The following is a 23,863-nucleotide window of genomic DNA, read 5'->3' as shown; positions in this document are numbered from 1 at the left end:
TTAAAAAATTGTGGTACATCTACACAATGGAATACTATGCTGCTATAAAAAAGAAGGAACTTTTAACATTTGCAACAACATGGAGGGAACTGGAGAACATTATGTTAAGTGAAATAAGCCAGTCGGAGAAAGATAAATATCACATGATCTCACTCCTATGTGGGATATAATGATCAACATAAACTGATGAACAAGAATAGACTGATCTAGAGACAAATGGTAGGGGACGGGGGGTTAGAGAGCAACCAAAGGACTTGTATACATGCATATTAGCATAACCAATGGACACAGACACTGGGGCAGTGGGGGCTTGCCTGGGGTGGGAATTGCTGGATGGGGGGTCAATTGGGGAAAAAGAAGACATATGTAAAACTTTAGACAATAAAAAAATTAAAAAAAAACACAAACACACACACAGGGAAGCAGCCAAAATGTGAGACAAAGAAACGTCACAAATAAAAGAAATGGAAGCAAGCAAACTACTAGATACAGAGTTCAAAATCATGGTTAAAAGGTTACTCAAGGATCTTAATGAGAGCTTCAAGGGACTCAATGAGAGCTTCAAGGGACTTAGTGAGACTTTCAAGGATCTTAGTGACAATGTCAAAGACATGAAAGGGGACCAGTCAGAAATAAAGAATAATTTACAGGGATTCAACAGTTAAGTAGAGGATTCTGAGAATCAAATCAATGATTTAGAATATGAGGAAGCAAAAAACACCCAATCAGAAAAACAAAAAGATAAATGAATCAAAAAATATGAAGATAATGTAAGGAGCCTCTGGGACAACTTCAAACATATCAACATTCACATTATATGGGTACCAGAAGAAGAGAGAGAGCAAGATATTGAAAACCTATTTGAAGAAATAATGACAGAAAACTTCCCCCACCTGGTGAAAGAAGTAGACTTACAAGTCCAGGAAGTGCAGAATCCCAAAGAGGAACCCAAAGAGGCCCACACAAGACACATCATAATTAAAATGCCAAGGGCAAAAGACAAAGAGAGAATCTTAAAAGCAGCAAGAGAAAAGCCGTTAGTTACCTACAAGGGACCGCCCATAAGACTTTCAGCTGATTTCTCAACAGAAATTTTGCAGGCCAGAAGGGAGTGGCAAGAAATATTGAAAGTGATGAATATCAAGGACCTACAACCAAGATTATTCTACTCAGCAAATCTATTATTTAGAATTGTGACAGGACTGACTGGCAGACCCTGAGCAATGGATGAATGGATTACTCTGACACATATTTCTGTGAAAGAAAGGGCTAAGGGACTGCTTGGCTACAGGGACCAAACACCCCCCTTCACATGCCTTCTTAGGCTTTTATTTTAACAATAGCTTGAACTAAAATTAACTATTAGATACTATCAATATGGTAAGCATCCTTGAGAAAACATATGCGTCCTTTAATCAAGGACGTTTTGAAGTCTAAACATAAAGATTCCAGCAAAACACCCAGGGGCTCAGACTTGTTTGGAAAAGTCAAGGCAGGGTCTGCCTTCTTCGGCAAGGTCCCCCTAGAGGCCCCCGACTTTTTGAAGATTCCTCCTTACAGACTTTCCAACCAAGTCCTGTGCTTCCCCACAGAATTGTAGGTCAGATAAAGAGCTTCACAGAGTAAAAAAAAAAGCTAAAGGAGTTCATCACCACCAAACCAGTATTATATGAAATGTTGAAGGGTATTCGAAGAAAAAGGAGGAGGAGGAAGAGGAAGAGGAGGAGGAGGAGGAGGAGGAGAAGGAAATAAATACATATCTATTAACAATTGAATCTAAAAATCAAAATAAATGAACAAGAACTCTAATGAACACAATAAACTGGTGAATAAAATAGAATGAGAGGCATGGAATCATGGAAAAGACTGATGAATCTCAGAGGGAAGGGGGGAGAGGTGGTGGGAAGAGATTAACCAAAGATCTTATATGCATATATGCATTATCTATGGACATAGACAATAGGGTAGTGAAGGCATGGGGTGGGGCAGGGCTGAAATCTGGTGGAGGGAGGCAATGGGGGGGGGGAGGGGAGACATCTGTAATACGTTCAACAGTAAAGATTTAGCCCAGCTGACATTGCTCATATCCCAGTCAGAGCACATGCCCAGGTTGCAGGCTCGAGCCCCAGTGCAGGAGGCAGCCAATCAATGATTCTCTCTCATCATTGATTTTTCTATCTCTCTCTCCCTCTCCCTTCCTCTCTGAAATCAATAAAAATATTTTTTAAAACACAATATTTTAAAAATTAAAAAATAATAATAAGGCATTGGATAACACACACTGTCATTCTGCCTAGGTCCTAGAGTAGAAAGAGGAGCACAGGAGTTGAGGAGCCCTCACTGTGAGCTTCTACTCTTTTAAGATTCTCCATTCCTGATTCACGCATTCTTTCAACACATTTAGCAAATATATCCCATGAGCTAGGCCCCACTCAGCCTATCCACAGGGTTCAGTGTTGTGGAAAGACTGTTGGATGCTGGTAACCCTGCTTATGAGGCCTGGCTCTCCACTTGCCATCTCTGAGCTGATGGAAACCATGACTCTAGAAGAATCTAACATGGTGCCTGACACAGACAGTCAACTTTGTAGAGGCAGAATTACTTCTATGTGGGGAAGTTCTGCCTGAAACAAAGGGGAATGGTGCCAAATTCTCCAAGAGACCAGATAAGTGTATGGGTGCTGGACCCTCTACCAACTTTCTTTCTTGTTTTGACTCTCAAAACAAGAGAACCCAAGGCTCCCGTGGCATGTACCTATTTGCCTCCTGGAGAACACAGCTTCCTCTTCCAGATTGCTTACTTCTTATGGTCAAAGGAAACCTAGCCCTCTGTAGAATACAGCATTTGGTTCTGACACCAATCTTCTATGCTAATAAGGTCTCTGGGGAAAGAAAGACACTGCAGAGGCAATATTATTTTTTTAGCATTATCATTTTTATAATGGGATGATGAGTGCCCAGGGTTGCAAAGGAAGTTGGCACCACAGAACAGGGATTACAGAAATGGGTTGTGTAAGGAGAGGGAGGTGCCAAGAAATTCTAAGGAAATCCATTCATTTATTTTCCCATGTCTTGCTCTCTCAGCTATTATCTTCATTTCTCATTTCTCTTCTCTGTTTCTTTGTTTTTGTTCTTTTTGTTTTTTAGGAGAATGAGTTACTGAGCAAACAGTGGAGGAAGCAGCTAGCATGTGCATAATTTAGCTGACTTGTGGCTTAATATAAAGGGACTCCCTTGGCCCTGCTGCTGAACTTTTATTGCCTGGACCTGTGCTCTGCCAGGAAGAGCTCCTGGCTACCAGGTGCAGTGCGGAGTGTAGATGTGCACATGATGCCTGGTGGAAGGGGGCCTATGAGAAATGTCACAGAACCCAAGGCAGATAATAATGGGGGTAGCAGAGGACCAGTTTGGACTTTTAGTGAAGGCAGTACTGTGATGGGGAGCAGCTGACTGGGGAGCAAATTGTCTGAGATCTACTCCAACCTCTGTACCAAACATCTGAATCACCTTCACCCTGTCATTTCACCCTTTTAATCCTGTATTGGCTTTCAAAAGGAGGGGAGTGGGTTTTATCTGTAAAATAAAACAGATAAATATGTAAAATAAATTTCATAGTCATTTCTAATGTTCTATGCCTTGGTAGTTGTGCATGAAATTAGGTACAGAGCAGGGTTGAAAGGGGTTGGTTATGGTACAGGAAGCAGTGGAGCAGAGCAGAGAAGAATCATACCCTTCAAATAAAATCTATTTCATCTATAATTTATCTGGTGGTTGGAAGGATTCTCTCACTATGATGGAGACAAGTTCACCACTAACCACAGCAAAGTTTGATTTGGAAAGAAGTTTTGAATGTGGACTGACTGTTCACCAATCCTTAATGTTTTAAGGACCCAGTTTGTTCTCACTTGGCTAGAGCAGCCAGTTGGGGGATAGGCCTGCCTGGCTTTGTCTCCTGTCTTCATGGCCAACTTGTTTGACATTTGAGGAAAAGGCTTATTCCATGACCAAGTTCTGTGGAATACAGACTGGAGAACGTGTGATTTCTTCCTACAAAGTCTCCAAAGTGGCCTTTGATTCCTAGGAAAATAGGACACTTGTCCTTTCTCCACTCTCCACTCACCTTCTGAGACCAAGGGGAGCTACATGGTAGAATCAAGTCCCATGATGAATCAATCATTCTATAATTCTTATTGCCCCATTCTTCAAATGAAGAGACCTACCCTGATCCTCACTAGACATCAGTAGACTTCAGTTCATCTTGGGAAGATGATACTCTGAATGTGCAGGTGAGAAGAAATTTGAGTAGGTACAGAGCAGTAGCGAGGCCAGAATCTGAATATGGAATTGGATATGAGACAGACATCTAAACATTTCCTAGACACTAACTATGTAAAGAAGCTTAGTGTCATCTCTGCTTCAGTCTCTCTTATTGGTTGGCTTGATTTTCACCAACTTGTAAACAGGTGGGATGAGAGTGGAGGTACAGGATGTAAGGTAGAAAAGGCAGAGATGAACAGTGTTGTGGTGCTTCATTTTCCCATCTGAAAAATGGATCTAGGAAGGACCAAAAATAATAGATCAGGTTGAAACTAGGAGTTAAAACAAAAACAGTGAAATGTGTCTAATAATTATGAATCCCACCAACTTGGAACAAAAAAACTTCTTTTACTCTGACAGTTGGAAGCAGTTGAATGCCAGAAACTTCTCTTCCACAGTAACAAGAACTCCTTCCCCGTCTCACTGGGACAAGAGAATCCTCTCATAGTAAGAGGAAAAGGAGGCTCCTTTGGTATCATTAGTCTATGGTAGATTCAGTTCTGCCGCAGTATTCAATAGATGCAACTAACATGAGCTAAGACTCCCCAGGCACTGGCCTTTTTAGCATTGATTAACAGCTTTTCCAGGATTTGATCTGTCTGAGACATATCTCTTTAGTTTAGTTTTCTCTGGGAATCTTTTGACTGCTGCTAGTTGCTACTTGACCTTGAATGGAATCTCAACAAACTTTTTGCCAGAACCTGAGCCATCAGAAAAGATCCACTTCAAATGCTATAGCAGCTCAGGATGAGCTGAGCTCCCCTGCCCATGCTTATAGTTTCCTCCTGGGTGCTTCTCTGAGATGTAAAATGTTCTTTCTTACTCAGTGAACTATCTAAATACTCCTCTTCTCCTCCATTGTACCATTTCATAGATCTGGTTCTATGCATGGAAAATAATTTGGTCTCCCAAATACTTTTGCTGAAGATGATGCAACTGAACAGACTTCCCTGGCTCTGTGCCACTGCTTGCCTGAAAATGTCAAGACCTCAGCATCCTATTTGTCTCTCCTGAAACTGGCTTGTAATTGAGGTTGGTTATATTGAGGTTGGTTATACTGGGTTTGCAGTTGTGAAACAGAACCTACCTTTGACTCAGCATTGGGAAGTGAGGGGATTACAGAACATGCGGGATGTAATGCATGGTAAATATGTTACCAGGAAACCCCCAGTTGGGCTCGGGCTGCCTATTGCTGTGTCCAATAATAAAGGCAGGGTTGAATCATATAAGGTGTTTATTGAGAAGGCCAGCCAACCAAGAAGACAGGGCGCTTACATTCAAATCCTATCTCACAGCAAGGTTCAGGGGACAGGATTACAAAGGGGAAGGGGCTAAGGTGAGGCTGGGAATGGAATGCAGCTACATGCAGTCTTGGTGGTCCGCAGACATCAGCTATTGTCTTTAGTCAGCAGGCGATGAGATGATGTTGATGAGATGATGTTTTGACTCCTGGTGGGTTGGTCTGACCATGCTTATCAGTTATGCTTGCTAGATTCACAGCTCAGTCACTTCCTCAATCGCTTCCACAGGCCTTGAAAAGGAAACTTAAACTTAATCCCCTGTTCACATATGAGAAACTTAACCCCCTATTCACAAAAGTATACCAGGTATGTGTTCTAAGATTTAAAATAATATGATTATTTTTTCAGATTAATTCAGGCTCTCTATCTATCAAGTTATTAGCCCCCCTATCAGAAAGGCAATGTGAAGGTTACAGAAATAAACTGACAATGAATGGGCAGGAAAGAGAATTCAGAGTTCTCAAAGTAACACTCTCTTGGTGTTGAAATATGATGTGCGGGAGTGGGGGCAACAAAAGCTGGTATGAGTGGTCTGCTAAGGTTTGGAGTAGCCTGTTGCCTGATTAGCATCTCTTGTGACTCTTTGGGAGCACCTGTCATTGATTAGAATCTATCGCTTTGGGCCAAATACAGCATAACTTTCACAAAATGAATTAACCCACTCTGTGCAAAGAGAAGTGATTCAATTTGGCACCTTACCTAGAGATTCCAATTTTGCTATGCAAGTGACTGTGGCTAAAATGGCTTCATTAGTCCAGTATATGTAGAAGCCACAGCCACAAATCAAAGAACAAGATCTACCTGGACTCAGGATGAAAAGGACTACTCATCACATCCCAACTTCATCACACCGCATAGTCACACTCTTGGATAATAATTACTGGCAGCAGGGGCATCATCTTTAGATCATCAGAAAGAACTCTGTGTTTGTGGGTTTGTCTGCATACACACATATGAGTATACTCAGACGGTGAACACTACAAAATTGCAATATTAAACTAGTACATGTAATGTTAAACTTCTAATTTGTGCCATATAAAATGTGCTGATTTAACTATAACTATATGATTGCTATCATTAATGTAAATTCAGCTTTCTGTGTAATTATATGTAGTCACCAACTAAACTTTTCCTTATTTCAGTGTCTAATGTCCTATTGCAGCAGACATTGAATTCATTCATAGCAAAACCAAAAAAGAAATACAGAAGAGAAGAAGGAAGATAGAGAGGAAAGAAGGGAGTGGGAGAGGGGGAGAGAGAATCTTAAATAACTGGAGATCACTTAGAGAAGCACCATAGCAAGAGGGCTAAGAGTGCCATTAATCTCCCTAACTCTCCTAGTGAGAAAGGTGCTTATTAGCAGTCACAAACATGTATGCAACACCAGAGATACCCATGGGACTTGACCATGTGTATTAAGTTTGGGATTGGATTATTGGAGGATAAGCTTCTTGGGAGGGTATCTAGCAGGTGATGACCTCTGTGTTGTGACTAGCAAACAGGTTCTGGGATGAACGAAATGAAATTCATTCCTGCCTGCTGTAAAGTGGTCTTTTTTATAAGCCATGTAATAAATGCCTAACTTAAATGCTGTAAGAGGTACTGAGACCCTGCAGCACTGCTGATGACCCATGCAGAACCTTCTTTGGGAAGTAATTACAGTTGATTCTTGAACAACATAGTTTGAACTCCGCAGTTCCACTTGTAAATGAATTTTTTCAATAAATATGTACAGTACTATAAATGTATTTTATTTTCCTTATTATTTTCTTAATAATATTTAATTCCTCTAGCTTACTTTATTGTAAGAATATAGTATACAGCATATATACTGGTAGTATACAAAATATGTGTTAAGCTACTCTTCATATTATCAGTAAGGTTTCCAGTCAATAGTAGGCTCTTAGCAGTTAAGTTTTTAGGGTGTCAAAAATTATATGCCAATTACAACTAGTAAAATTGAAGCAGTAATAAAAAATGCTCTGGACAAACAAAAGTTCTAGACCAGATGCCTTCACAAGTGAATTTTGCTAAACATTCAAAGAAAAACTAACACCTATCCTTCTCGAATTATTCCCAAAATTTCAAGAGGAAGGAAAACTCCCAATTTTCATTTTACAAGGTCAGCATTATTCTAATTCCAAAACCAGATAAAAACACGACAAAGAAAGAAAATTATAGGCCAATATCCCTGATGAACATAGATGCTAAAATCTCCAACAAAGGCCTGGGCAGGGAGGCAGGGGGGCAGGGGGGCAGGGTGGAGGGGATCAACGGGGGGGAAATGGGACATCTGTAATACTTTCAACAATAAAGATAAATTTTTTTTTAAATTTAAAAAGACACTATGAATTGCCAGAACTATATCATCCAAGATCATGTCAGGCCTAGGCCTATATGATTTTTTTTAATTTATAATTAAAAAATATATATGTTAGCAAACTGAATACAACAATACATTAAAAAGATTATATACCATGATCAATTAGGATTTATTCTGGGGATGCAAGGTTAGTACAATATCTGAAATCAATAAGTTTGATACATGATATAAACAAAATAAACAATAAGAACCACATGATCATATCAGTAGATGCAAAAAATACATTTTATAAAATCCAGCACCCATATATGGTAAAAAATTTTAGCAAAGTGGGAATAGAGGGAGCATACCTCAACATGACAAAGGCCATATATGACAAACCCCCAGCCAACATCATATTCAATGAGCAAAAACTAAAACCATTTCCCCTAAAAACAGGAATAAGACAGGGATGTCTGCTTCCACCACTCTTATTCAATACTAGAGGTCCGGTGCATGAATTCGTGCACAGGTGGGGTCCCTCAGCATGGCCTGTGGGGATTGGGCCGAAACTGGTAGTCCAACACCGCCTGCCGCTCCTTCCTGCCGCTCCCACTCATCCCGGCCCCACTGCACCTGCCACGGGCTCTCACCCAGTCAGTCCTGATAGAGAGGCTTGCACTGCTGTAGCTGCACTTGCCAACTGTGAGCTGTGCGTCTGGCACCTGTTCCAAAGGGGGTGCGGGGCCCCGGGACGCAACTGGCCTTCTGGGTGAGCGGTGGGATGCCCTTGCCAGCCCGGGATCTGGATCCATCCTGTTGACGTTCACGCCGGTTGTTGGGAGCCACCTGCAGCTGCTTTTATATCATTTCTTCCTTGCAGAGCGTCTAGGGGGGGAAGTGGCCGCTGTGCTGTCAGGATCGTGCCAACATTGGCCAGTCCATTGGTGCTGGCCTGTTCTCTGGAGATTGGACCTGTAGGACTACTGAGGGAGTGAGTGGCTGCCGCCGGGTGGGTGGGCTGCTGGGATGGGTGAGTCAGCTGAGTGGCACTCCTGCTGTGGGAGCACACTGACCACCAGGGGGCAGCTCCTGCATTGAGTGTCTGCCCCTGGTGGTCAGTGTGCATCATAGCAACCGGTCGACCAGTTGTTCAGTCATTCGGTCACTTAGGATTTATATATATAGACTAGAGGCCTGGTGCACAAAATTCATGCACAGGAGGGGGGTGTCCCTCAGCCCAGCCTGCACCCTCTCTAATACAGGACCCCTCAGGGGATGTCCAACTACTGGTTTAGTCCCAATCCCACAGTGATTGGGCCTAAACTGGCAGTCAAACATCCCTCTCGCAATCCAGGACCGCTGGCTCCTAACTGCTTGCCTGCCTGCTGGCCTGATCCCCCTAACTGCTCTCCCCTGCCAGCCTGATCACTCCTAACTGCCTCTGCCTTGGCCCCGCCACCATGGTTTTGTCCGGAAGGACGTCTGGTCTAATTAGCATATTACCCTTTTATTAGTATAGATAGAGGCCTGGTGCACGGTTGGGAGCCAGCTGGTCTGCCCTGAAGGTGGTCCCAGATCAGGGTGGGGGTCCCCTTGGGGGACAGGACCGGCCTGGGTGAGGGTCCTGGAGCAGTTTGCAGGCTGGCCACACCCCCATCTGGGTGGGGGTCACCGCTGGGGGGTGTGGCCAGCCTCAGTGAGGGGCTGAGGGCCATTTGGGGGCAGTTTGCAGGCCTCCCAAGCCCCCAGCTTTGTCCGGAAGGACATCTGGAAGGTCTCCAGAAGGTCTCCCAATCTAATTAGCATATTACTCTTTTATTAGTATAGATAGTACTGGAAATCCTAGCCACAGCAATCAGACAAGAAGAAGAAATAAAAGGTACCCAAATTGCAAAGGAAGAAATAAAACTGTAATTATTTGCAGATGACATGATGCTATATATAGAGAAACCTAAAGATTCCAACAAAAAACTGCTAGAACTGATCAATGAATTCAGTAAAGTAGCAGTATAGAAAATAAACATACAGAAATCAGTTGCATTTATATACACCAATAATGAATATCAGAAAGGGAAACTAAGAAAGCAATCCCAGCCGGGACCCGTTTGGCTCAGTGGATAGAGTGTTGGCCTGCGGACTCAAGGGTCCCAGGTTCGATTCTGGTCAAGGGCATGTACCTTGGTTGCGGGCACATCCCCAGTAGGGGGTGTGCAAGAGGCAGCTGATCGATGTTTCTCTCTCATCGGTGTTTCTAACTCTCTATCCCTCTCTCTTCCTCTCTGTAAAAAATCAATAAAATATATTTTAAAAAAAAGAAAGAAAGCAATCCCATTCACAATTGCTTTAAAAATACCTAGGAATAAATTTAACCAAAATGTAAAAGACTTGTACTAGGAAAATTATGACACTGAAGAAAGAAATTGAAGAAGACACATATAAGTGGAAGCATATACCATGTTCATGGATTGGAAGAATTACTGTATTTTCCGGCGTATAAGACAACTGGGCGTATAAGACAACCCCCAACTTTTCCAGTTAAAATATAGAGTTTGGGATATACTTGCCATATAAGACTACCCCTCTTCCAACGCACACCAAATAAAAATTTAAAAAACATCAGATTTGATTTCAATATGGTAATTTTAATTCAAATGCTTATGACATGCAGGTACTTAACAGGAAAACTGTCACTTATAAACATAAGGCTGTTTGTCATCAAACATGTAAACATAAAACTGTGCAAGTGGATTAAACTTTTCCTAATTCACTCTAAAGGTGAAAGGAAGGATAAGACAATAAACCCATGGGAGCTGCCATGCTGTTTGTTTTCTAAGCTGTCAACCAAACTGGAACTGATGATGATAGGAGGAAGATAAACAACAGAGAGAGAGCAAGTGCCGGGCAAGTCCCTGGCGAGTTAGCAATGCCCATCATAACTGCAAGCTATGGTATTTTTACAGGTTTTGCTGGCGTGACAGTTTCCCTTTAAAAGCCTTCAAAATCCTCCTGTTTGTCATCTGATATCATAAGTACTACATCAATGACATCTTGTGATACATTTGTAAGGCAGTCATCGTATGGATCAAATTCCGTATCAGATGGTGTGGTCTCAGCTTCGGCTTCCTCTTCATCTTGCCACAAGTAGTCGTCCTCCATACCATCTAATGAATTTGATATGCCACACTTCTAGAAAGACTTGATTACTGTTTCTGCATCAATATCATTCCAGGCTTTTATGATAAACTTGCACAAAACATCCAACTGTGGAGCACGCATGTTTCCTCCTTTTGTGAATGACTTTTCGCCGCTAACCATCCATTCATTCCATTGTTCTCAAAAGCGATCTTTAAATGGCTTGTTTAGGCACACATCCAGTGGCTGTGCCAACGATGTCAATCCTGCAGGAATAACTGCCGCATCTGTGTTTAGTCTTGCAAGCCTTTGCTTGGTGCTGGGAGTTAAATGAGCCCTGAACATATCCCACACCAGTAGACTACGTTTTTGAATAAGTCCACCTGGTCGCCTGCTCCATACATTATCAAGCCATAGCTTTACCCCTTCTTCATCCATCCAGCCTTTTTCATTCATATGTACAAAACAACCAACAGGGAACTTGAGTTTCGGCATTATTTTTCTTTTAAAAATAATCATTGGTCTCAGTTTGGCGCCATCAGCTGTGCATCCTAGTACCACTGTAAAACTGGACTTCTCATGTCCTGTTGTTTTAATTAAAATTGTTTTTTCACCTTTTTGATGGACAGTTTTATTTCCAACCATATCAAAATTCATTGGAGTTCCATCCATATTTCCAATACTACTTAACACATAGCCATGTTTAGTGCGCTGTTGTATTACATATCGATGGAAACTATTTACTTTGCTATCAAGATCTGTAGGTAATTTTGGGGCAATTTTCGTCTTTTGCCTCAGTACCAGATTTTGCCTTCCCATGAATCTAGTACACCAGGATACAGTGGCCTTACATCTGTTGCTGTGATCTGGGTTAGATTTGGCCCACTGAACTGCAAACAAATGTACGATAATAGGATACAAGGGCGGGCCAGACGGGTGAAAGAGGCGTGTTTTTCTGGGCACAGCACCTCTCTATCTCTTTTTTCCATACCGCGAACGTCCCGGACACCTGCAGCTTGCTCCACCCTTCACTTACACCTTCCCGGTGAGGTGCCCCCTCACCTTGTCATCGGGACCGCGTTAAGTCACTTCTTTCCACAAATCCTGGTGAGTGGATTTTCTTCTACCGTACTTGTACAGCGCCACCCTTGCTGCTTTCATATGGTCGCCGCATATGGTCGGGGGGGAGCTTAAAAACGGCCATGGCCGCATCCCCGCCGTATGCGGCGAGCACCCAGCCACACTCCATTCATTTCAATGGAGCCGGACGGAGACCGTATGTGGCACAAAAAGGAGCTGACCAGAGACACTTGCGGTCTCCGTCCGGCTCCATTGAAATGAATGGAGTGTGGCTGGCGACTGCAGATTCTCCGATCTGGCTCGGAAGTTTCAGCACCAACCCTATAAGATGACACCTGACTTTTGAGAAGATTTTCCTGGGTTAAAAAGTCGTCTTATACGCCGGAAAATATGGTAATATTATTAAAATGTCTATACTACCCAAAGCAACCTACAGATTTGATGCAATTCCTATCAAGATATCAATGGAGCCTGGCTGGCGTGACTCAGAGTGGTTGAGTGTCGACCTATGAACCAGGAAGTCACAGTTTGATTCCCGGTTGGGGAATATGCCCAGGTTGCAGGCTTGATCACCAGTATGGGGCATGCAGGAGGCAGCTGATCAATGATTCTCTCTCATCATTGATGTTTCTATCTCTTCCTCTCCCTTCCTCTCTAAAATCAATAAAAATATATATTTTAAAAAGATACCAATGTCATATTTCATAGAACTAGAACAAATATTCCAAAAATTTGTATGGAACCACAAAAGACCCTGATTAGCCACAGCAATCTTGAGAAAGAAAAACAAAGTTGGAGGAATCATGCTACCTGATATCAAACTATACTACAAAGCCATAGTAATCAAAACAGCCTGGTACTGGCACAAGAACAGGCAGATAGATCAATGGAACAGAATAGAGACTCCAGAAACTGACCCACACCATTATGGTCAATTAATATTTGACAAAGGAGACAAAAACATACAATGGAGTAGAGACAGTCTCTTCAACAAATGGTGTTGGGAAAACTGGACAGACATATGTAAAAAGATTAAACTAGACCACCAACTTATAGCAAGAAGAAGAAGCTCAAAATGGATAAAAGACTTAAATGTAAGCCATGAAACCACAAAAAATCCTAGAAGAAAACATATGCAGTAAAATCTCAGACATCTCATGTAGCAGAATTTTTGGCAATATATCTCATAGGACAAGAACAACAAAAAAATCAATGGAAAAATATCCTCAAGTGAAGATTAAAAAAAAAACAGACATATAGATCAATGGAACAGAATAGGGAGCCCAGAAATAAACCCACTCCTTTATAGTCAAATAATATTTGACAAAGGAGGGTAAAGACAGTCTCTTCAAAAAATGGTGTTGGGAAAGTTGGACAGATATATGCAAAAAAATGAAATTAGGAAACCTTCTTATACCATACACAAGAATAAACTCAAAATGGATTAAAGACTTAAATTTGAAACTATAAGAATCCTAGAAAAAAAAGGCAGTAAAATATCAAACATTTCTCATAGCAATATTATTTTTCTGACATATCACCTCAGGCAAGGGAATAAAAGAAAAATAAACAAATGGGACTACTTCAAATTAAAAAGTTTTAGCAGAGCAAAAGAAAACATCAACAAAATGACAAGACAACCCACTGAATGGGAGAACATATTGGCCAATGATGCATCTGATAAGGAGTTAATATCCAAAATTTATAAAGAACTTATAGAGAGAAACCAAGATGGCGGCATAAGGTAAACACCTGTACGTGCTGCCTCTCATAACCACACCAAAACTACAACTAAAAGACAAAACGACTATCATCCAGAACCATGGGAAATCTGGCTGAGTAGAAGTTCTACAACTAGAAGGAAAGAAAAAAGCTCATTGAGACTGTGTAGGAGGTGCAGAGCCCCAGAAAAGCAGAGGTACGGAGGCGCACAAATTGGGCTGGCCACTGGGTACACTGTTTTTTTTTCAATCAGGAAGGAGATACAAGTTCCTGACTGCTCTGAACTCCAGTTTCTGGCGAGACTCTGGGGACCCAGACTCCTACGGGGAGAAACTGGACTGTCTGGCATCGAGTTGGAAAGTGAGGGTGGCTTTCTCGCAGAGGTGCATGCAGGAATCATTGTTTACTGCGCTGGGGCGCGGGACGTGGAAACGTGGAGAAGCAGAAACGTGGAGACGCAGAGATGGCTGGCTGGCAGCCATTGCTAGTTGCCATGCCCTAGTGATTCCCTGACACCCTGCCCCACCCAATTTACAAACCCACCTGAGCTGTGCGCAGCGGCTTTTGCATATGAATGGCCTGCCCTTTTGCAGCTTAACCTAACAAACTGCATCTGGGTCAGACAGCTCCAAAACTTTCAAACCCCAAACAAAGAGGATAAATCTGCAGATCTCGCTGTAGTTCCTTCTAGGTGGCCTCAGACAGTAGCTGACCTGCACCCCATTGGAGATCCAGGAACCAGTGTACCTAGTGGTCAGTGTGAGACGACACCAGATTTCAACTCCTCACATCCATAAGTGACAGACTCAAGAAGCAGACTCAGTGAGCACCAAAGCCACACTGAAGCAAGTCCTGCCCCATAAGGGTGTCTCCAGCACAGCAATTCTTCCATTATAGACACAGCTGATCCCCACAGCCAATTGGCCTGGAGGTCAATTCCTCACAGTGTACCAACAGCAATCAAGGCTTATCTACAACAAGACTGTGCACACAGCCCACAAAGGGGTGCACCAAGAGTGTCCACCTCAGGTGATTGGGGAGGCTGAGCCACTGGGCCCTATAGGTCACCTACCACACAAAGCCACTCCATCAACACAGGGAAACAGCCAAAATTCGAAGACAAAGAAACATGTCACAAATGAAAGAAATGGAGGAAAGCAAACTACTGGATATAGAGTTCAAAACCACAGTTATAAGGTTACTCAAGAATCTTCTAGAGACTGCTCCAAACCACTCAAGCAGGAGGAGAAAACTGCAGTTTTTGCTGTAACTCCTGCTGAGTGGCCTCAGACAGTAGCTGACCTGCACCCCATTGGAGACCCAAAAACGAGGGCATCTAGTGGTCGGTGTGAGATGACACCAGATTTCAACCACTCGCATAAGGGACACATTCAAGAGGCAGACTCAGTGAGCGCCAAAGCCCTACTGGAACAAGTCCTGGCCCATAAACGTGTCTCCTGCACAGCAACTCTTCCTTTATAGATACAGCGGGTCCTCACAGCCAATTGGCCTGGAGGAAAATTCCTCCCAGGGACACCAACAACAATCAAGACTTAACTACACAAAGGAGGACCAAGATGGAGGCATAGGGCGGACGCCTGATTGTTGCCTACCACAACAATTTTGAAACTACAACGGGAAAACAGAGCAGACACCATCCAGAACCACTGGAGGGCTGGCTGAGCAGATGCTCTACAACTAGAATAAAAGAGAGGGGTACACAGGATGATGCTGATGCCGGTGAGCCAAAGATCACACTTTAAGAACTACGGCTCTGGCGACACAACGGCGGCCTGGAACGTGCTCGGCGCAGTTCCCCCAGCGGTCACCGGCTGAGGGGACGGCTCCACTCGCTGCCGAGCACGAACAGACGAGCCCCTGGGAGACATGGGGTGGGAGACCCCGTGCTTGCTGACCTCCGAGTCCTTCGAGAATCTCAGCACCCCAGAAGCGGCCAGGTGTGCATGCCCGGCGACCGGCCACCGCTGTAGATCCGAGCGCCGATGCAGCGACCCCGGACTAGCCTGCCACTGCGCACCGGGCGCACTGGAGCTTCGCCAAGCCCGCCGCCCAGCGAGTTCGGCGGCAGCCGTCCCAGAGCTTTGAGAAAATGGCCAGAGGAATTGCTGAGAAGGAATTGACCAATGAGAGTTGGGATCGGGAAGACGAGGCCCCGCTGGGTCCTGGATCCAGGAGCTCTTGCCCAGCGACTGGTCGCCGCTGCAGACCCGAGTGCCGCCGCAACGACCTCAGACCAGCCCGCCGCTGCACACCGGGCGCACCGGAGCTTCGCCGAGCCCACCGCCCAACGAATTCCGCGGCAGCCACCCCGGAGCTTTGAGAAAATGGCCAAAGGAATTGCTGAGAGGGAATTGATCGACAGGAATTGGGATCAAGAAGACGAAGCCCCGCTGGGTCCCGGGTCCGGGCGAGGCCACGCGCCCCTGGGTCCGGGTGAGGCTGAGTCCTGGGTCCAGGCGAGGCTGCGCGTCCATGGGCCCAGGTGAGGCCACACGCCCCTGGGTCTGGGTGAGGCCTCACGCCCCTGGGTCTGGGTAAGGCTGGGTCCCAGGTCCGGGTGAGGCCGTGCCCCTGGGTCTGGGTGAGGAGACGCGCCCCTGGGTCCAGGTGAGGCTGGGTCCCGGGCCCAGGTGAGGTCGCGCCCCTGGGTCCAGGAGAGGCCACGTGCCCCTGGGTCCGGGTGAGGCTGGGTCCCGGGCCCGGGTGCGGCCACACGCCCCCGGGTCTGGGTGAGGCCACGCGACCCTGGGTCCGGGTGAGGCCGCGTGCCCCTGGGTCTGGGTGAGGCCGCGTGCCCCTGGGTCCGGGTGAGGCCACGTGCAACTGGGTCCGAGTGAAGCTGGATCCCGGGTCTGGGTGAGGCCACATGCCCCTGGGTCCGGGTGAGGCTGGGTCCCGGGTCCAGGTGAAGCCACGCCCCTGGGTCCAGGAGAGGCCACACGCTCCTGGGTCCGGGTGAAGCTGGATCCCAGGTGCGGGTGAGGCCGTGCGCCCCTGGATCTGGGTGAGGCTGGGTCCCGGGTCTGGGTGAGGCCATGCGCCCCTGGGTCTGGGTGAGGCCATGCGCCCCTGGGTCCGGGTGATGCCACGTGCCCCTGAGTCTGGGTGAAGCCATGCCCCTGGGTCCGGGCGAGACCAAACCAGAGGGAGTCGGACCTGCATTACCACCATTTGTCCACCATCCAGAGCTGAGGGGTCAGTGCCGACATGTACACATAAGGAACTGGTGGACATTGAAATTGGGTCTCAAAAGAACTGTTGGTCCAGAAAGAAACTCACTACAGACTGATTCATTTGCCTGTCAGCATAACTATTATTGCTCGTCTCACATTCAGTTCTTATATTTCTAGTAACACATGATCTCACTCATCTAGGGGAAATGATGAACAACACAGACTGATGAACAAGAACAGACCCAGAAACAAGGAGGCATCGATCGGACTGTTGGGCCTCAGAGGGAGGGTAGGGGAAGGTGGGGGTAGGAGGGAGAGATCAACCAAAGGACTTGTGTGCATGCATATGAGACTAACCAATGGTTAAGGACAACAGGGGGGTGGGGGCATCCGTGGGGAGGGGTGTGGGATGGGAATGGGAGGATGAGGACAAATATGTGACACCTTAATCAATAAAGAAATTTTAAAAAAAAAGAATCTTCTAGAAACCAGTGAGAAACTTAGTGAGACCTCCAAGGAAGTTAGTGAGACCTTCAAGGATCTTAATGAAAATACCAAAAAAAAAAAAAAAAATGGAAAAGGACTAGTCAGAAATTAAGCATACACTGTCTAAAATAAAGAATAATATACAGAAATCCAACAGTAGACTAGAGGACCCCAAGAATCAAACCAAAGATTTGAAATATGAGGAAGCAAAAAACATCAAACCCGAAATACAAAAAGAAAAAAAAATCCAAAATATGAAGATAGTGTAAGGAGCCTCTGGTACAACTTTAAGCGTACCAACATCCGAACTATGGGGGTGCCAGAAGAAGAGAGAGAGCAAGATACTGAAAACCTATTTGAAGAAATAATGACAGAAAACTTTCCCTACCTGGTGAAAGAAATAGACTTACAAGTCCAGGAAGCGCAGAGAACCCCAAACAAAAGGAATCCAAAGAGGGCCACACCAAGACACATCATAATTAAAATGCCAAGGGCAAAAGACAAAGAGAGAATCTTAAAAACAGCAAGAGAAAAACAGTTACCTACAAGGGAGTACCCATACGACTGTCAGCTGATTTCTCAACAGAAACTATATAGGCCAGAAGGGCATGGCAAGAAATATTCAAAGTGATGAACAGCAAGAACCTACAACCAAGATTACTCTACCCAGCAAAGCTATCATTTAGAATTGAAGGTCAGATAAAGAGCTTCACAGACAAGAAAAAGCTAAAGGAGTTCATCACCACCAAACCAGGATTATATGAAATACTTAAGAGTATATTTAAGAAGAGGAAGAAGAAAAAGGTAAAGATAAAAATTATGAACAACAAAGTGACATCAAATACATATCTATCAACAAGTGAATCTAAAAATCAAGTCAATAAAAAATCTGATGAACAGAATAAACTGGTGAATATAATAGAATCAGGGGCATAGAAAGGGAGTGGACTGATAATTCTCAGGGGGAAGGGGGCGTGAGGGGTGCAGGAAGAGATTGGACAAAAATCTTACACCTATGGATGAGGACAATGGTGGGGGGTAAGGGTTTGGGGTGGGGTGGGAATCAGGTGGAGAGGAGCTATGGGGGCGGAGAGGAACATCTGTAATAATCTGAACAATAAAGATTTATTTTTTAAAAAAGAACTTATAAAGCTCAACACCAAAAATCCAAATATTCTTATTAAATAAATGAGCAAAGGACCTAAATAATCACTTCTCTAAAAAGGATGTACAAATGGCCAATAGTCATATGAATAGATGCTCTATGTCACTAATCTTCAGAGATGCAAATTAAAACCACAATGAGATATCACCTCACACCTGTCAGAATGGCTATCATCAATAAATCAACAAACAAGTGCTGATGAGGATGTAGAGAAAATGAAACCCTTGTGCACTTGTTGGTGGGAATGCAGGTGGGTGCAGCCACTGTGGAAACCATTATGGAGTTACCTCAAAAAATTAAAAAAATAGAACTGCCTTATGACCCAGGAATTCCACTTCTGGAAATATATCTGAAGAAACCTGAAACACTAATTTGAAAGAATATGTGCACCCTTATGTTCATTGCAGCATTATTTATAATAACCAAGATTTGGAAGCAGCCCAAGTGTCCATGATTAGTGGGTAAACAAAACTGTGGTATATTTAAACAATGGAATTCTACTCAGCTGTACAAAAGAAGGAAATCTTACCCTTTTCGACAGCATGAGTAGACATGGAGAACATTATGCTAAGTGAAATAAGCCATCAGAGAAAGAAAAATACCATATGATTTCACTTATATGTGGAATCTAATAACAAAATAAACTAACAAACAAAATAGAAACAGACTCATAGAGAACAGACTGATAGCTGTCAGAGGGGAGTGTTTGTTGCGGGGCTGGGTGATAAAGGTGAAGAGATTAAGAAAAAAACTCATAAGCACAGATAGCAATATGGTGATTACCAGAGGGAAAGGGGAGTCAGGGAAGGCAGAAGAGGGCATAGGTGGGATAAATGGTGATGGAAGGAGACTTGAATTGGGGTGGTAAACACACAATACAATATACAGATTATGTATTATAGAATTGTACACTTGAAACCTATATAGTTTTATTAACCAATGTCACCCCAATAAATTCAATAAAAAGGTAAAAAATTAATTAAGAACTCTAAATACATACATATTCTTCAGCTCAGTCATTCTGACATCCCAGAGTAACTCCTGAGTTATCTTAGTTGAAGAGAACATGGGCTAGTTCATCTTCCAAGACTGATATGAAGTACACATGGGGAGTATGCTACTTCATTTTAATGTGGAGTCTTCCTGTATATCCTTTCTCCCAGAGTTTATTAAAATAGCATTTTTTTCTCATTTTGCTCCTATGTTCTATTTTCTTGTTTTCCTGATTTTTCCTGTATTCTAAACATTGGCATTTTCTTCTATTGATTATCTATCCTACAAACAGGTTATCTTTTGAACACAATTTCGATTGCTCAGGTTGTCTAGCATGCAGAGGCGGTTTGGTTCAGGGAACATTTTCTAGAGCTGACTTTAGCACTTCTTTACCTCTTCTCATTCTCATAGTTACATTCAGTCCTTCACAGTGACATTTATATGATTTCTCAGGCACCTTTTTGCCTGATTTGATTTAATGGGTTTGAACTTAAGGAAAAAAATATTTTATGTGTCTATATCATGATTATTCCATTACTAGAGGCCCGGTGCACAACATTCGTGTGGAGTGGGTGTGTCCCTCAGCCCAGCCTGCACCCTCTCCAATCTGGGACCCCTTGAGGGATCCCGATCGGGCCTAAACGGGCAGTCGGACATCCCTCTCACAATCCAGGACTGCTGGCTCCCAACTGCTCGCCTGCCTGCCTTCCTGATTGCCCCTAACCGCTTCTGCCTGCCAGCCTGATCACCTCCTAACCACTCCCCTGCCAGCCTGATTGATGCCTAACTGCTCACCTGCCAGCCTGTTTGCCCCTAACTGCCCCTCCTGCAGGCCTGGTCACCCCTAACTGCCCTCCCATGCAGGCCTGGTCACCCCTAACTGCCCTCCCCTGCAGGCCTGGTCCCCCCCAACTGCTCTCCCCGCAGGCCTGGGTCCCCTCCAACTCCCCTTCCCTGCAGGCCCGGTCACCCCCAACTTCCCTCCTCTGCCTGCCTAGTCACCCCTAACTGCCCTCCTCTGCAGGCTTGATCACCCCCAATTTCCTTCCTTTGCAGGCCTGGTCCCTCCCAACTGCCCTCCCCTGCTGGCCGTCTTGTGGCATCCATCTTGTGTCCACATGGGGGCAGGATCTTTGACCACATGGGGGCAGCCATCTTGTGTGATGGAGTGGCAGTCAATTTGCATATTATTCTTTTGTGAGATAGGATAGAGGCCTGGTGCACAGGTGGGGGGGCAGCTGGTTTGCCCTGAAGGGTGTCCCGGATCAGGGTGGGGTTCCCTTGGGGTGTGGGGAGGCCTGGGAGAGGGGCCTGTGGTGGTTTGCAGGCTGGCCATGCCCCCCAGCAACCCAAGTGGATGCCCTGGTATCTGGGATTTATTTATCTTCTTTAATTGAAACTTTGTAGCCTTCGCAGAGCCAAGCCTCCTGCTTGCTCCGTGACCGCAGCCATTTTTGTTGAGATTTATTTATCGTCTATAATTGAAACTTTGTAGCCTTAAGCGGAGGCCAAGGCAGACCAGGGCTGCGGAAACTTGGCTTCCTCCATTGCTGGGTGCAACTCAAGCCTCCTGCTCTCTCCAGCTCCATGGCTGCCGCCATTTTTGTTGGGATTTATTTATCTTCTATAATTGAAACTTTGTAGCCTTAAACGGAGGCCAAGGCAGGCCAGGGCAGGCGTAAAGCTTGGCTTCCTCCATTGCAGGAGAAACCCAAGCCTCCTGCTCTCTCTGTGGCTGCAGCCATCTTGGTTGGGTTAATTTGCATACCCACTCCTGATTGGCTGGTGGGCGTGGCTTGTGGGTGTAGTGGAGGTACAGTCAATTTGCATATTACTCTGTTTTTAACACTTTTTCTTTTTTTTAATATATTTTATTGATTTTTTACAGAGAGGAAGAGAGAGGGATAGAGAGTTAGAAACATCAATGATAGAGAAGCATCGATCAGCTGCCTCTTGCACAACCCCTACTGGGGATGTGCCCGCAACCAAGGTACATGCCCTTGACCGGAATTGAACCTGAGACCTTTCAGTCCGCAGGCTGACGCTCTATCCACTGAGCCAAACCTGTTTCGGCCTGCATTTTACTCTTTCATTAGATAGGATATTGGGGGAATAGAAATGATAATGGGAATAGAAATGATAACATCTATTGACTGTCCACTTTATTTTAGTAATTCCAAACGCATTATATATTTTTTCTCCATTATAGCCCTTCAGATAATGAAAAGAATAGATCAGAAACTTAAAAACTTTCCCCAAGTTATCCAGTTAGTAAGAAGCTAAACAAGATGAGTCCAGGTCTGTCTGGCTCCCAGAATGCCAGAATTTTAAATTAATCCAATGTATAACATCATACCACAATTTAAATGACCTACTAGCTTTACACGGAAATCACCCAGTCACAGTATCTTACAGGATGTCAGGAAGGAAGTATGATGGTTATTGTGGGAACAGAGTCAATCCAAACACCAAATCTATACTCATATATTTATAAACTCAGATATAATATCTGTATCAACCTAAAGTTTATGTATTTTCATTTTTAAGGGATAATTTTTATTGTTAGCTAATTAAATATATAAGTATTTATATATTTTAGGATGATTATAAATAATTTTTAAAATTATATGTCAGATTTTTACTCCACTGGGAGGTTGGTACCCTCCCCCCATGTTGTTTAAGGGTCAACTGTACATTGCTACCCCACTAGAGTGTAAGCTACATGAAGGCATGAACTTTATCTGCTTTGTCCACTATTGTATCTCCAGCACCCAGAACTTATTTCATATGATTTGCACTCAATAAATATTTGTTGAGTGCATCCATTAATTACTGGAAAGCAATCCATTCCACACAGTAAATGTTTATTCATCTTTCCAAGTTCTGTCACTTTTATGTTATGTAAAGACTTCATGCCTCTACGTAGCATGAACAATCACAATCACCAGATGAGTGAAATAAGATATTCATGAGCATGATCACAAGCAAAAACCAATTTACATTTGAGAGGTGTGATATGGTCCTATCATCTCCAAAAAACAATGTTTCAGAGTTACAAGAGCCAAGAGACAAAGAGAGTCAAAGCAAACTGTGGAAACCTTAATGAAACTTCTACATATCTAGTGAATTAATTACTCTCAAGTGACTTATGGGATAAATGATGAGTCTGAGGATCCAGTAGGGGAGAAATGGTACATACATGGGTACTAGTCAATACACCTTCCCTGGCTGGAGCCCCACTTCTCTCTTGTGCCCTGACACTAAACAGAGAGCCTAGCACAGAGGTCTCAGGACCAGTGCTCACTGGTACTATCCTGGTGGTGATACCTGGTTTGTCTTTGAGAACTGGAAGGAGTTCAATTAACCTCTCCACAGGCTCCCCCCTCTCTAAGTTTAGATTGCCCCAGGCTTTATCTGCAAAACCCAACTGAAATATTCCATAAAAAGAAAGAAGGCTAATCTTTAAAACATCAGATTTAATTGCTGGAGGCAAATTCCAGCAGGTCATAATTATGCAAGAAGTTCATCAGAAGGCTGATGGACCTTGGGCCTTCAGCAGGGCTGATAATCTGCATATTATTACCTGCTGCTGAACAGCTGTAGGCATTTCCCCTAACCTGATTATCTTTTCCTGTTTACCAAACCTTACCTTTGATATGTATATCTGCTTTTCTAAAAGGCCAATGTGTTTTTCAGCAAATAAAAAGCCGTGGGTCCAGAGATTCGGGGGAGCTTAGTCACTAGAGCTAAGTTTCCATCTGGCTCCCCCAAATGCCTTCCAAATTTATATTTCTTGTCTAGTCTCTATTCATTTATGTGCAGCCCTTTTCCAGATTCCTGAACCCTAGCTGCGGAAAGACTGCAGCATTTAATCAAACTAATCACTCTCCAAAAATCTTAGGAGAGCACTGAACATGTCTAACTCATCTGCCATTTTGCTCTTTCTTCCTCCAGCTGAGTCAAGGACTGTGAAACTCCCACTGTCACTACTACCAACACACAATAAGTATGTCTCCTTGAGTCTGAAGGGCAAAAGGACTTCCTGCCTCAGCCAGCAGTATTCACTCAGCACCAGGGGTTGAGCCCTCACATTCGAGTAAACTGTCACAAATGTGGAGGTTGAAAATGACCCTGAAAAGAAAAATACACACAGCAAAAAGATGCAGCGT

This window comes from Eptesicus fuscus, chromosome 1, assembly GCF_027574615.1.
Source record: "Eptesicus fuscus isolate TK198812 chromosome 1, DD_ASM_mEF_20220401, whole genome shotgun sequence".
Classification (NCBI taxonomy): Eukaryota; Metazoa; Chordata; class Mammalia; order Chiroptera; family Vespertilionidae; genus Eptesicus; species Eptesicus fuscus.
Note: the sequence above shows the minus strand (reverse complement) of the source record.